At 37.0% G+C, this 14,260-nt stretch overlaps 1 non-coding gene across 1 annotated transcript; it reads left to right on the forward strand.

Annotated features, from left to right (window-relative positions):
- Positions 1 to 13,808: 13,808 nt before the first annotated feature.
- Positions 13,809 to 13,915, forward strand: LOC131143544 (small nucleolar RNA R71). The gene has a single exon (XR_009133532.1). It is a non-coding gene; the product is annotated as a small nucleolar RNA R71 (small nucleolar RNA).
- The last annotated feature ends 345 nt before the right edge of the window (positions 13,916 to 14,260 follow it).

Here is a 14,260-nt window from a genome sequence, read left to right on the forward strand (position 1 = left end):
TTTTCCCAAACCGTCATGCGGATGTAGTTGCTCAACTCTTGCTATGTTTTCTTACCTACCACCATGCCAAAAGAGTTACAGGAAATTCTACCTCACTCACAACCAATTATGCATATTTTATGTGGGAATCAGTGGGCTATGCCTTGAGAATTCTTGGTCCATACTTTTGCTCATTGCTTTTGAGTTCGTCTGATCCTTATGCTTGCTCTGATATTATCCTGTTTAGCTAAACTTGAGGAAAATATTAGTAAACCAAAGAACTACAAAATGAGTTGTTATCATCAAAACAAACTGGAATGAAGAACCTTAGCCACTAGGGCTAGCATTCTCCCCTTTTTTGATGATGACAAACCATTTTTGTTCTTTTGAAGGATTTTTATTAAAAAAAAAAAAAAATGCTCCCCCTCAAATTATGGATATATGTTAAAAATGCAACAATTCCTCCCCATTAATGTATGCACTATATGACCATCATATTTAATTTTGGGGAAAAATTCAAATGAAATTTCGGCAGCATGCTATCTGTAAATCAAGCATTTTTCGTATGCATACAAACCTGATAAAGAAGTTCAGTAAACACAAGCAATTTAGTATACCAGCAGTTCAGCATGCCACAAAAAATTTAGTATGTTTAATCAAATAAGCATAGCTCAACATGTCACAAGCAATTTAGTATGTCTAATCAAATAAGCAAGCAAATTGAATAGTTACTATCACAGATCAACCAATGGTGAAGCACAATAGATCCTACAAATGGTTGTGCAACATGCAATATCAAAGACTAAATGCAATTTTCTTCTGCCCCTTTGCCATTATCAAAAAGAGACGATATGATCCTATGGGTTGCGGTGGAGATGCTAAAAAAGAGCTGCGAGACTGGAGTCGATATGAGTCATGTGATACTGAAGGGAGTCAAATTGATAATTGTGTTCTTTCCACATAGCTTCCAAAGTGGAGTCAATGGAGTCATACCGAGCACGACTCTCAAGTTCCATCCTCTCAAGACGCTGCATAAGGATGTTGTCATGGACTTAAGGTCCTCTGAGACATCCATGAAGGAATTAGGGTCCTCGGCAGCTACATCCTCCTCTGCCGTTGGCACCTCTTCCTCAAAAAGAGGTGCTTGCGGTTGTTGTTGTTTTACCCATGTTGAGGTTCGTGCATCCTTGAGAAAATGCATACGCCGTAAGGTGGCTTCTGAGTATATATCTTCTGATCTAATTTTTTCTTCTTTAGAACCTGCACGTCGGACATCAAAATGGAGGAAGATAGTTGTAAGGAGGTGGCCATAGGGTAGATAGCCATTCCTTTTATGTAAATTGTCCTCCATGACTGATCGGTGCAAATTGCAAGTGCATAGTATCATAGTTTTATATTATAATGATGTGTAGAGTATCGTCCTCAGGGATTAATGTCTTAATTTTACCAAGTACCGAATTTATAATAACCTTGATTTTATTTAGTGACTCATTCAAAAAATGAGCAGCTCAGAAGCTATCCCAAGTATAAGAGTTCTGTAGTGTAATATTAAGCCCAAGGGCTAGATCGTCTCCTCAGGGAATGCGTTTAATCTCAGATTTTACTTTCTTCCAATCGAAATTAAAAAGGTACTGAACTCAGTTCAGATTCGGGTTTTCAAGATTGTGGAGACTTAAATGAAAACACAAATTAAAGTCCTAAAACTATCACGCACGGAATTAAATAACAATAATGAAAACCCTAGTCTACTTAAGGAAACACTAGATCATACTAACTAAAAAAGGAAACTTTAAACATGGAATTAAAATAACAATAATGAAAACCCTAGTCTACTTAAGGAAACACTGGGACACGCGTTAATTAAAAATGGCAACCTAGAACATGGAATTAAAAACACACAATGGAAACTAAACTAGACACATACAAAAAAAAAAACCGAACCTACTAAAAATCGAACCTTTAGCACAATTAAGAGATCAAATCAAGACTCACAATTTAAATGCAAACATGAATTCAACGGAAATTTAAAAAACGTAAACAATAACGGAACACAGTAAAAACACAACCTTTACTAATCATAGACCCTAACTAAATCGAATTTGGACAAAAAAAATATCTGAATTTAATTAAGAATGTGAAATTAAAATAACTATCAATTAGATAAACAAAGAGATTAATTTAACAATAATGAAATACCCAACATTACTCAACTTAAACAAAAAGAAAGAAAACTCCAATAACATTAAAAAAAAACTAAACTTTCTTCAATATTCCAAGATTCAAAGAAAAGTAAATAAAAGAAAGAAAGAAAGGAAAAGAGAGAGAGAGAAACAAATCCACGGAGCCGTGAAGTTGCTGCTGTGCTGGAGAAGTTGCTGCTGCGCTTTGGTGGTCCTGCTATGGAGTTGGCTAGTGTTCTGGTGTGCTTGGGGACTGCTGAAGATGGTGGAGGAGGCTAGCCGTACTGCAAGAGGGCAGAGGATGCCAAGAAAAATAGAGGAAAGGGGGAGAGTGAGGGAGGAAAGACAAAGGGAAGGAAGAGAGACAAGGGGAGAGAAGTAGAATTGAAAAGAACAAAAAAAACAAACTAAAGAAGAAGAAGAAGAAGAAGAAGAAGAAGAAGAAGAAGGAGGAGGAGAGGAGAATGGGGAGCCATGGGGGCTGCCTATGCAGGAAGAGAAAGAGAAGGGTTAAATAGGATAGGGGGGGAAAGCCCTAGACCTGAATAGGAAACCCGAATTGCTATATTTTTTTCATTTTTTTCATTCTCTGTTCATCGCAAATTTGATTCTTTTGGAGACCGTATCTCACAAAACTCAAAACATGAAAGTTGTAGATGATCCTTTTCTCTTTCTCCAAATATTTGAATCGTCTCAATCGGAGCTCGGACGGAAAAGTTATGTATAAAATACGAAAAGGTGTTTGTTTTGATTCCCGGGAATTTTCCTGCGACAAAAAATTACCAAATTCTCATAAATCGTGCAATAAATTTCAAGAATGATGATTTTGGTACTTTATTAAAATATTGGATAATTTTGGACATTTAATTAAAAATATAAATCGTAAAGCTCGGGTTAAACGTCCAATTACGCAGTTTCGGTGCGTAATCACACCCCCCAACTAACGTTTTGCTAGTCTCTAGCAAATGACGTGAATGAATTTCAGGGCGGTGCCTACAACTACAAACTCCAATAATCATGAAATCAATGCACATGCAACAATATTATACCACTTCACATACAAGAACATAACTGAATTTCACACAAGCTCGTTCATATTCAGTATACACAACTCCAAAGCACGTCACTCATGCAAGTTTGATTGTTTATATGTGATTTGAGAGCAGTATACTCACATGAAGTTAATCAGTGGCACATTCAGAGTTAATGCAATCATATAAGTTCGAGTATAAACAGGTAATCTCTCGAGGTGTGTGTGATGTGTGTGACTCAGTACACCTAGGACGCCAGTGGACACCTACAGAACGGTCGCTTTGACTCGGCCTAACTGGTATACCCTCAAAGACACTCAAAGAAAATGGGTTCACTCATCATATGTGAGGAGGAGTGTCGCGATCAAACATCCCACATATTAAAAGGAACAACGCTAAGAATATGGAGTGGACTAGTCTGGAAAGGATCTAGCCTATCTATGAGGTGTCGGGTCCTTCACCCTATCATCTTCTCACCTACTCGCCATATCCAACCGAGACCACCCTAGATCAACTCATTCACAAACTTGTCGTGAATACATCTGAGGCATTAATCGGTTGAAGAATCTTCATACGTGGAAAATATGTGTCATCCTTGACTTTTTGTGATATGTATTTGGGCCGACATTGACATTTCATTTCATGCGCATGTGTATTGCTTTTTTTTTTCTTTTCTGCTCATTCTTTATTTTTAGTTTTTTCTTGAGCAATAAGGACAATATTAACACTTCTTTTGTAATCTTCATACCATCAATGGGAATTGAGCTCGAATAGAAGTTCATGAATTAAGTCTATCTCTAGGGGTGCCTCGGCCTTCACATCTTGAGTAGGCTACAAGACCTAGGTTTCTATCTCCCCACTAGGTGTCACCTCTAGGCTAGCAAATCAAAAACAAAGACTAGTGTACAAAGGAATCATCCAGAAAAGAAGAATTGAGTTCTATGAACTCTGATTTGATATTAACACTCAAAAGGATGATAAATAGCTCAAGGATATCTCACAAGGTATCATAGTCTCCACCGGTGCTCTCTCAGTGCTCACAAGGAACCCTAAGTGCAATGAATCACGTGAATGTGTTTATTCAGCCTCGTGAGATGCCGTGTAAATACAGGAAATTATATAGTCAAATTAACATGAATATACTACCAATCGATTCTTCATGAAGTTATAAGATCATATAAAGAGAAAACTATGCATGATTGACTCAAGTGTGTCATTCTTAAGTTATACGCAAGTATGTAAAGGGTATACAAAGTGTTAAGCATGACATAGTGCAGTGTAATTCCTCAGTGCTCCTCCTTTCTTTCTCTTTCTTTTTGAATTTTTTTTTTGTTTTTGTTTTTTAAATATATAACCCGGTACGTGTACGTGCACAGTGTCACATGCGAATGCTCATCCCCCCCAACTAAAGTGGAACATTGTCCTCAATGTGAAAGCATAGGGGAAATAGAAAATACTGTGCATGAGAAAAGTAAGGCGTACCTGAGTGGCGAAATAATGGAAAACAAAGATCGAACTATGAGAAAATAAACCTGAAAACTAACTAAAAATAAAATAAGATAAAATAAAAGGAAAAGAACGAAAAGAAAAACATCACAATTGTCTGGCGGAGGCTGTGGAGGAATTTCGTCTAGTGGCCGCAGGTCTATAAATTGCATCGATGGGTCTCCAAATTTAAGCCGCCACAATGGATCAGTCTTCATACCTGCATGAAAATCAACCTCAAATGAATAAATGCGTGTCAAAATACCAAACAATACATGTGCAGGTCGACCCTCATGTGTGGACAAGAAAGGGTCTTTATTCAACATTGTGTCCAGGAAATGTGCTTCTTTACGAACTAATGGTTGAGAGAAAGTGATCGGATTAATTACCTGTAGTTCTTCAGAAGCATTAACATTAAAGGTTTTACCTGGTTCTTTGAAAATTATATGCTCACCAGACTGGTCAACCTCTTTATCGAGTGTACATATCATCATACCACTGCAAGAGTCTGCGTCCTCATTAGGCTTCTTAGCATCTGATTCAGGCGGGGATGACGGTTCCATGGTTTCTGAGCTCGGAGTATGAGGTACCACAGGTTGGTACTCCGTATGAGTATCATTCTCCTTATAAACTAACTGCTCCGCTTGTGGGCTCGTTTCCTCTGATTTTTCTTTGAATTCATCTATTTCAGCCGTAACTTCCGGTGTTGGGACAACTATTTGCTCGGTGATGAGCATTTCAGATTGGGGATCGTCTTTCTCGCTACTGAAGGTGATGGAGGCCTCTGCTGTCTCAAGAGAAACATCATGTATTTGTTGTTGTGGTTGCTGGTACTCTTAAGAACTAGGCTGAAGTTCCACGGGCAATTCTTCGTTTTCTAAGATGTCCAACTGCGTGCTTATGACATTAATGGTATCTCGCAATTCATTATTATGATCAACTTGAGTTTGCATGAACTGCTGGAGCATGTTCGTCATCTGTGTTATACTATCCTCCAAAAGGTCTGACGACGTACAGCTCGGAGAGATCTGTTGTGGCTGATATTGAGGCAGAGGGTTGTTTGGCAAGTTTGGTAGTTCATATGCATCACCACCACCGATTGTGCTGATAGGGTGTGCAGTCATGGATGCCTGAGTATATCGTGTGTTGCACTGTGGGATATTGTCAGCTAAGTAATCAAAGAATGATAATACCTGATCTGGATCCTCGCTAACGGGCTCTCCATTAGACATAGTCTGGACAAAACACTTGCAATCAGGGGTAAGAGCAGTATAAAAATAATCAGCTAACCTCCATGAGTCGAACCCGTGATGTGGACAAGTGCGTAGTAGATCCTTGAATCGCTCCCAGCAAGCTCCAAATGTCTCATCATCCTGCTGCACAAAATTAAGAATCTGTTCCTGCAAAAATTGAGTTCTCTGTGAGGGACAAAATGCATGTAGGAATTCACGCTCCATATCAACCCAATTAATGATAGAGTGAGGTCTCAAGGAATGAAACCAGATCAGTGCCCTATCCTGCAAAGTAGCAAGAAATAAATTCAATCGAATAGATTCATCAGTTTTAGCATGAGAGAAAAACATGTTGCAGGTTAATTCAAACTCTGCTAAGTGCTGATATGGGCACTCAGATTCCAACCCGTAAAACTCGGGTAGCAATGACGTCCTCCCGCGCTGCATCATGAAATTAAGCTCATCATAAGGCAAAACAGTGGAAGAGGATGCAGTGGCATATTCAAGCTGCAAAAAATCCATTATCGTGCGCGGTGCAGGTGCAGCCATTTTTCAAAACTCGATTTTTTTCTTTTTTTGTTTTCTGCTTTTTTTTCCTTTTTCTTAAAACTAATAAAAATGACGGGAAAAACGCAAAATTGAGACTAAGAACGACATTCCCCGGCAACAGCGCCAAAAACTTGACTCACTCGAAAAATGAGCAACTCGAAAGCTATCCCAAGTATAGGAGTTCTGTCGTGTAATATTAAGCCCAAGGATTAGATCGTCTCCTTAGGGAATGCGTTTAATCTCAGATTTTACTTTCTTCCAATTGAAACTAAAAAGGTACTGAACTCAGTTCAGATTCGGGTTTTCAAGATTGTGGAGACTTAAATGAAAACATAAATTAAAGTCCTAAAACTATCACGCATGGAATTAAATAACAATAATGAAAACCCTAGTCTACTTAAGGAAACACTAGATCATACTAACTAAAAATGAAAATTTTAAACATGGAATTAAAATAACAATAATGAAAACCCTAGTCTACTTAAGGAAACACTGGGACACGCGTTAATTAAAAATGGCAACCTAGAACATGGAATTAAAAACACACAACGGAAACTAAACTAGACACATACTAAAAAAAAAACTGAACCTACTAAAAATTAAACCTTTAGCACAACTAAGAGATCAAATCAAGACTCACAATTTAAATGCAAACATGAATTCAAGGGAAATTTAAAAAACGTAAACAATAACGGAACACAATAAAAACACAACCTTTACTAATCATAGACCCTAACTAAATCGAATTTGGACAAAAAAAATATCTGAATTTAATTAAGAATGCGAAATTAAAATAACTATCAATTAGATAAACAAAGAGAATAATTTAACAATAATGAAATACCCAACATTACTCAACTTAAACAAAAAGAAAGAAAACTCCAATAACATTAAAAAAAAACTAAACTTTCTTCAATATTCCAAGATTCAAAGAAAAGTAAATAAAAGAAAGAAAGAAAGGAAAAGAGAGAGAGAGAAACAAATCCACGGAGCCGTGAAGTTGCTGCTGTGCTGGAGAAGTTGCTGCTGCGCTTTGGTGGTCCTGCTATGGAGTTGGCTAGTGTTCTGCTGTGCTTAGGGACTGCTGAAGATGGCGGAGGAGGCTAGCCGTACTGCAAGAGGGCAGAGGATGCCAAGAAAAACAGAGGAAAGGGGGAGAGTGAGGGAGGAAAGACAAAGGGAAGGAAGAGAGACAAGGGGAGAGAAGTAGAATTGAAAAGAACAAAAAAAACAAACTAAAGAAGAAGAAGAAGAAGAAGGAGGAGGAGGAGGAGGAGAGGAGAATGGGGAGCCATGGGGGCTGCCTACGCAGGGAGAGAAAGAGAAGGGTTAAATAGGATAGGGGGGGAAAGCCCTAGACCCGAATAGGAAACCCGAATTGCTATATTTTTTCATTTTTTTCATTCTCTGTTCATCGCAAATCTAACTCTTTTGGAGCCCGTATCTCACAAAACTCAAAACATGAAAGTTGTAGATGATCCTTTACTCTTTCTCAAAAATTTGAATCGTCTCGATCGGAGCTTGGACGGAAAAGTTATGCATAAAATACGAAAAGGTGTTGGTTTTGATTCCCGGGAATTTTCCTGCGACAAAAAATTACCAAATTCTCATAAATAGTGCAATAAATTTCAAGAATGATGATTTTGGCACTTTATTAAAATATTAGATAATTTTGGACATTTAATTAAAAACTAAAATCGTAAAGCTCGGGTTAAACGTCCAATTACGCAGTTTCGGTGCGTAATCATTTAGAAAAATTAATAATTTTATACTGCGAAATTTAAACAAAGCAACTTTAAATAAACTATTCAAGAGAATTTAAAATTGGATGCCGCTTATCAAATTACTGATGGTGAAAACTTCTAGGAAACCGATTTCACTTAATTTCTCACTATGTTTTACTCATCTAGCCAATTCAAATTCGTATTCTCTGTTTGTTACCAAATCTCCAATTTTTTTCAAAAGCCTCTTTCGATAGTCAATCAGAACCTATTCTTGTTTATTATTTAACATACGATTATGCAAATTAATAATGCAAGAATGCAATAAGACCCTTGATTTTTCATGCTACGCAGGTTCACACAAGTCTATCGATCTCTATATTTACCTATGTTGAATTATCCAAGATCTATCCTATAATCCCCCCTTTCGGTAGCAAATCACAAGACTAATATCATTTAATTAATGGTCATTTAATTAAAACCATTAAGCGCAGAATAACTTAAACAAACATTAAAAAAAACTACTTTAGATTAGCATCAAAGAGCAAACATAGTTCGAAACTGGTTACATCGTTTTCCTAGAATATACAAATTTATTTCATTCCGAAAATTAAATTCAACATAATAGATTTCATCACATTTTCTTATATTTGGAGCATATGAGAAAAATCAACACTCGCAGCACTGCCATCGCGCATCGCGAACACTCTGAGCACCACCGTTGTTCGCCGCCACCTCTCCTTTGTTGGTCGAGTGTGTGTGTCTTCGTAGCACCTCCAAAAAAATAAAAAAAAAAATATCTTCAAGGAGCTTCTACTACGCCCCTATTCGGCCTCCAATACGTGCACCTCCAAATGAATTCCAACCCTCAATCCTCCTTTTTTTTTTTTTTTTTCTACGGCCTCCCTTGCGTGTCTCCAAAAAATATATATATATATATATATATATCTTTCCTCCTGTGTGGTGTGGCCTCAAATATTCAGCCCCAATGCATGCCCCCCTCCTCTAAACCTTCTGCCCGGGTCCCTTCACAAGAAAACCCTACCAAAAAAGTCTTCTTACTTTTTCCTTCCTTTTCTTCCAAAATCCTTCTTTTTTTTTTCTCTTGACTTTTTTTTTTCTTTTCTTTCTTTATTTCCTTTCACTGCCTTTCTTTCCTTTCTCTTGCTCCTCACCCAGCATGCTGCTCTAAGATGACCCAGCTGCATGGCCAGGTCACATCACACTTTTTTATTTTATTTTATTTTATTTTATTTTTTTCAAAGGTACACAATCTGCCCTCCACATTCAAGCCCAATTTCAACCCTCCTATAGCCTGTAACTCTCAAAGTTGAAAACATGAAAGTTGTAGAACACTTTCTCAGATTTCCCCAGAATTTTGAATCGTCTCGATCGAAGCTTGGACAAGAAAGTTACACCTACATTACAGAGAATTCTTGAAATAGTCCATAAAACAACGTATGGTAACTTCACGTCTAATTTCGACCTTGATGTAGCCAGTATTTCACAAAACACAAAATATGAAAATTGTAGAATGTTATTTTATCTTTCTATATCATCCTGATTCATTTGAATTGTAGGTTGGATGAGAGAGTTACACACATATTACAAAGTATCGTTAGTTTTTAGCTTCCAATAGTTGCCTTGTAATAAAAAATACCAAAATTTCATACATTACTCGATAAAACCCAAATTTTATAAATAGAACACAATGTTAGAATATTGAGAGTAATTAGGCATTTAAATAAAAAATATAATTCGTAATGCATGAATTAAAGTACCTAATTACGCAATTTAAGCGCATAATCACACCCCCCAACTAAAGTTTTGCTAGTCCCTAGCAAATAAAGTGAATGCGATTCGGGGTGGTACCCACAAATTTTAATGATTGAACACACATGTAACACAATCATACCGTTTCACATACAAGAATATTACCAAATTACACATAAGCTCATTCATATACAATGTATGCAACTTTGAAGTAAGTCATTCATACAAGTCTCATTATTAAATAGCCATTAGGAACAATAACGCACGTAAAATTAACTAGCGAGCACAATTCAAAGTTAATGTAGTTATATAAATTTTGAGTATAAATAGGAAAAATCTCGAGGCATGTGTAATGTGTGTGACTCGTTACACCCAGGATATCTATGGACACCTAAAGAACTGTTGCTTTGACTCAGCCTAACTGGTATACCCTAAAAAACACTCAAAAATGATGGTTTCACTCATCGTATGTGAGGAGTGTCATGATCAAACATCCCACATACTACAAGGAACAAACGCTAAATGTATAGAGTGGACTAGTCTGAAAAGGATCCAGCCTATTTACGAGGTGTCGGGTCCTTCATCCTAGCATCTTCTCACCTACTCGTCATATCCAACCAAGGCCACCCTAGATCAACTTATTCACAAACCAAGCGTGAATACATTTGAGGCATGAGGCGGGTGAAGAGTCTTCATATATGGAGAACATGTGTCCCTGACTTTTGTTGTAGTTGTGTGGGGCAGGTATTGATCTTTCACCTCTTCTGGGGTATTTCTATTTCTCTTTTTTTTTTCTTTTGCTCTATTTTCAATTTCTTTCTTTTCATGGTCAATTAAGACAATCATAACACTTATTTTATTATTTTCATACCACCCATGTACATTAACCTCGAACAAAAGTCCATGAAATAAGTCTATTTTTAGGGGTGGCTCAACTTTCACATCTTGAGTAGGCTACAAGACTTAGGTTTCTATCTCCCCACTAGATATCACCCCTAAGCTAGCAAGTCAAAACCCAAGACTAGTGTACAAATAATATCTAGAAAAAATAGGGAAAGTTGAGTTTCATGAACTTTGAGCTGACATCAAAAACTCAAAAGAATGATAAATGGCTCAACAGTACCTCACAAGGTGTCATAGTCGCCATGGGCGCTCTATCAATGTTCACAAGAAACCTTAAGTGCAACAAGTCACGTGAACGTGTATTTTTTAAGCCTCAATAGATACCATGTAGATACAAGAGTTTATATAGCTAGACTAACACAATTGAACTACCAATCAACCTTCAATGAGTTTACAATTCACAGTTTAGCCATATAAAGAGAAACTACACATAAATGACCCAAGTGTGTACTCCTAGGTTATATGCAAGTATATGAAGGGCATAAGTAGTGTCACTCATGGCCTAATCATCCATATTCAAATTTTTTTTTTCAATGTTATTCAAAGAAGAGAAAGATTGAAGAGAAGAAAAAAACTTCCCTCACTTATTGGTGAATCCGTAGAGGAATTAAATTTTCAACTCTGTACTCGTGCCAAATAAACCTGCATCAAAAATATAATTTATTCAAAAGTGCATAGATAAATAAATAAATAAAGTAATAAAGATAAAATAAATAAACACAAGAAAAACTCTTTGGGTTGCCTCCAAAAAGTGCTTGTTTTAACGTCTCCAGCCAGACGTTTCAATCTTCGTCAACTAGGATCTCCAAGAGGAATAAATGAATAGTTCCTCTCCATTTGTTCTCCATAATAGTGCTTCAATCTCTAACCATTCACTCTAAATATGTTCCCTAGCTTGTCCTTCAAGTCTATTGCTTCAAAATGGAAAACTTTGTCAATGTATAAGGACCTATCCATCTTGACCTTAACATACCTAGGAAGAGTTTTAATCACGAGTTAAAGAGTAGAACTTGTTGTCGTGGAGTAAATTCACACCTTAGAATCTATTTTTTGTGCCACTTCTTTGTTTGCTCTTTATAGATTTTTGCATTTTCATACGCATCACCTGAGAATGCCTGGCGAAGATGCTCAGGGGATTGTTTCAACCCTGGAGATATAGGTTGCTGCATCTTTTCTTTAGAGATTATAGAATCCGTCTTTGCTACCATAGGTGCTAGCCTCCTTATAGGTTGATGTGTTGTCCTTTGTTGCAAGGATCATTCTAGGTGATGAGCTGGTACAACTTTTTGAAAGACTTTTTCTACACTGTGTCAAATGACATCTACTCGAAAGCAAGTACTTGGATCTTCTGGGAATCTCATGTCTTGGTAGATGTTGAACATAACCTCTTCCTTGTCCACTCTCAATGTTAACTCGCCCTTTTGAACATTAATTAGAGCCCTTCCAATGGCCAAGAATGGTCGGCCAAGAATTAGTGGAACTTTTTGGTCTTCCTCCATATCTAACACCACAAAATCAGTAGGAAAAATAAATTTATCCACCTTTACCAATATGTCTTCTATGATTCCATGTGGATACTTGATGGATCGTTCTGCAAGTTGCAAAGAAATGGTTGTTTGTTTCATCTCTCCAAGTCCCAATTTCCTGCAAACAAAGAGTGGCATAAGATTAAAGCTAGCACCAAGATCACATAAAACTTTATCAAAAAATGAATTTCCAATAGTACAAGGCAAAGTAAAACTCCCTGGATCTTTTAATTTTTGAGGCAATTTCTTTTGAAGAATAGCACTACACTCTTTAGTAAGCTTCACTGTTTCGAACTCTTCCAACCTTCTTTTCTTGGAAATGATCTCCTTTAGGAATTTGACATAATTTGACATTTGTTCCAAGGCATCTGCAAAAGGAATATTTATGTGAATTTTCTTTAAAATATCCAAAAACTTAGAAAATTGCTTATCTAATTTTTTCTTTTGAAAATGTTAAGGATAAAGAGGTGGAGTAGAGAGAATAGGAGGATTGTCAGGAAATGAAATTGCTGGTGACGTGTCACACTCTCCTGGTGTATCATCCACAATCTCCTCTTCTTTCCTTTTATTCTTGCTTCGGCCATTCTTTTCAGTTGTAGGTGTGGACATGGTTTCCTTTATTTGCTAGTGACTTCTCAATTTCTCTTCCACTCCTAAGTGTGATGGCTTTGCATTGTTCCTTAGTATTCACTTTTGTATTGCTAGGAAAAGTTCCTCTTTGTTGGGAATTTATATTCATGGCTAGTTGCCTAATTTGCATTTCAAGATTCTTCATAGTGGCTCTCATATTGTTGCAATGAGTTTTGATTTTGTCCAACTGTGAATCGGTATTTTTAAACCTTACTTTTGTCTCCTAAAAAAAAAGATATCATAGCATCCTCAAGTGACATCTTCTTCTCACCTTGATGACTATCAAGTCCTAGAGGAGATTGCAGCACATTCCTTGTATTTCCATAAGACAATTTCTCATGATTTTGAAGCCCTAGATGGTAATATTGTGGCACTGGATTACCCCTATAGATGGTAATATTATGGCACTAGATTACCCCTATAGTTGTAGTTCCGATTGTTAATGTATTGAACATGTTCATAACTCGCTTCATTGCTCGGATCTGTCCTAGTTGTAGCTGCCACATATTCTTCACCTTGTGGAATCCTCTAGGTTGTCAAATCTTAAATATGATGAGACAGAGAAGCAACTTGAGCTGAAACTGCAGCAAATGACTCCAATTCATGAATTCTAGCAACTTTTTTAGCCATAGTTCTTTCAGTTGGCCATTGATAGTTATTTGAGGCCATTTCTTTCAAAAGGGCAGTAGCACCTTCAAGTTTCTTTGACATCAAAGTTCCCCCAGATGCAGCATCAACTAAAGTTTGAGTTTGCCCGTTTAACCCATCATAAAACATCTAAATCTACAACCAATCCGGCAATCCATTTTGTGGGTAGCATCGAATCAAATCCTTATACCTTTCCCATGCTTCATAAAGTGATTCAAAATCATGTTGCTTGAATTGACCAATCTCACTCCTGAGTTGAGCTGTTTTTGCAAGTGGAAAGAATTTAGTCAGAAATTTTTCTACCATGTCCTGCCAACTAGTGATACTCTCAGGTTTTAAAGACTATAGCCAACCTCTTGCTTTCTCTCTCAAAGAAAAAGGGAAAAATCTCATTCTAATGGTGTCTTCAGTAACACCATTGATCTTCACAGTGTCAGGAATCTTCAGAAACATCGCCAGATGGATATTGGGATCATTAAGTGGTGATCTACTAAATTGGGTATGCTGCACCATGCTGATTAATGCGAGTTTGAGCTCAAAATTGTTGGCATTAATGGGCTAGCATCTGATACCCAAATAGTCGTCATTCATAATTGGCCGTAC

This window comes from Malania oleifera, chromosome 11, assembly GCF_029873635.1.
Source record: "Malania oleifera isolate guangnan ecotype guangnan chromosome 11, ASM2987363v1, whole genome shotgun sequence".
Taxonomy (NCBI): Eukaryota; Viridiplantae; Streptophyta; class Magnoliopsida; order Santalales; family Ximeniaceae; genus Malania; species Malania oleifera.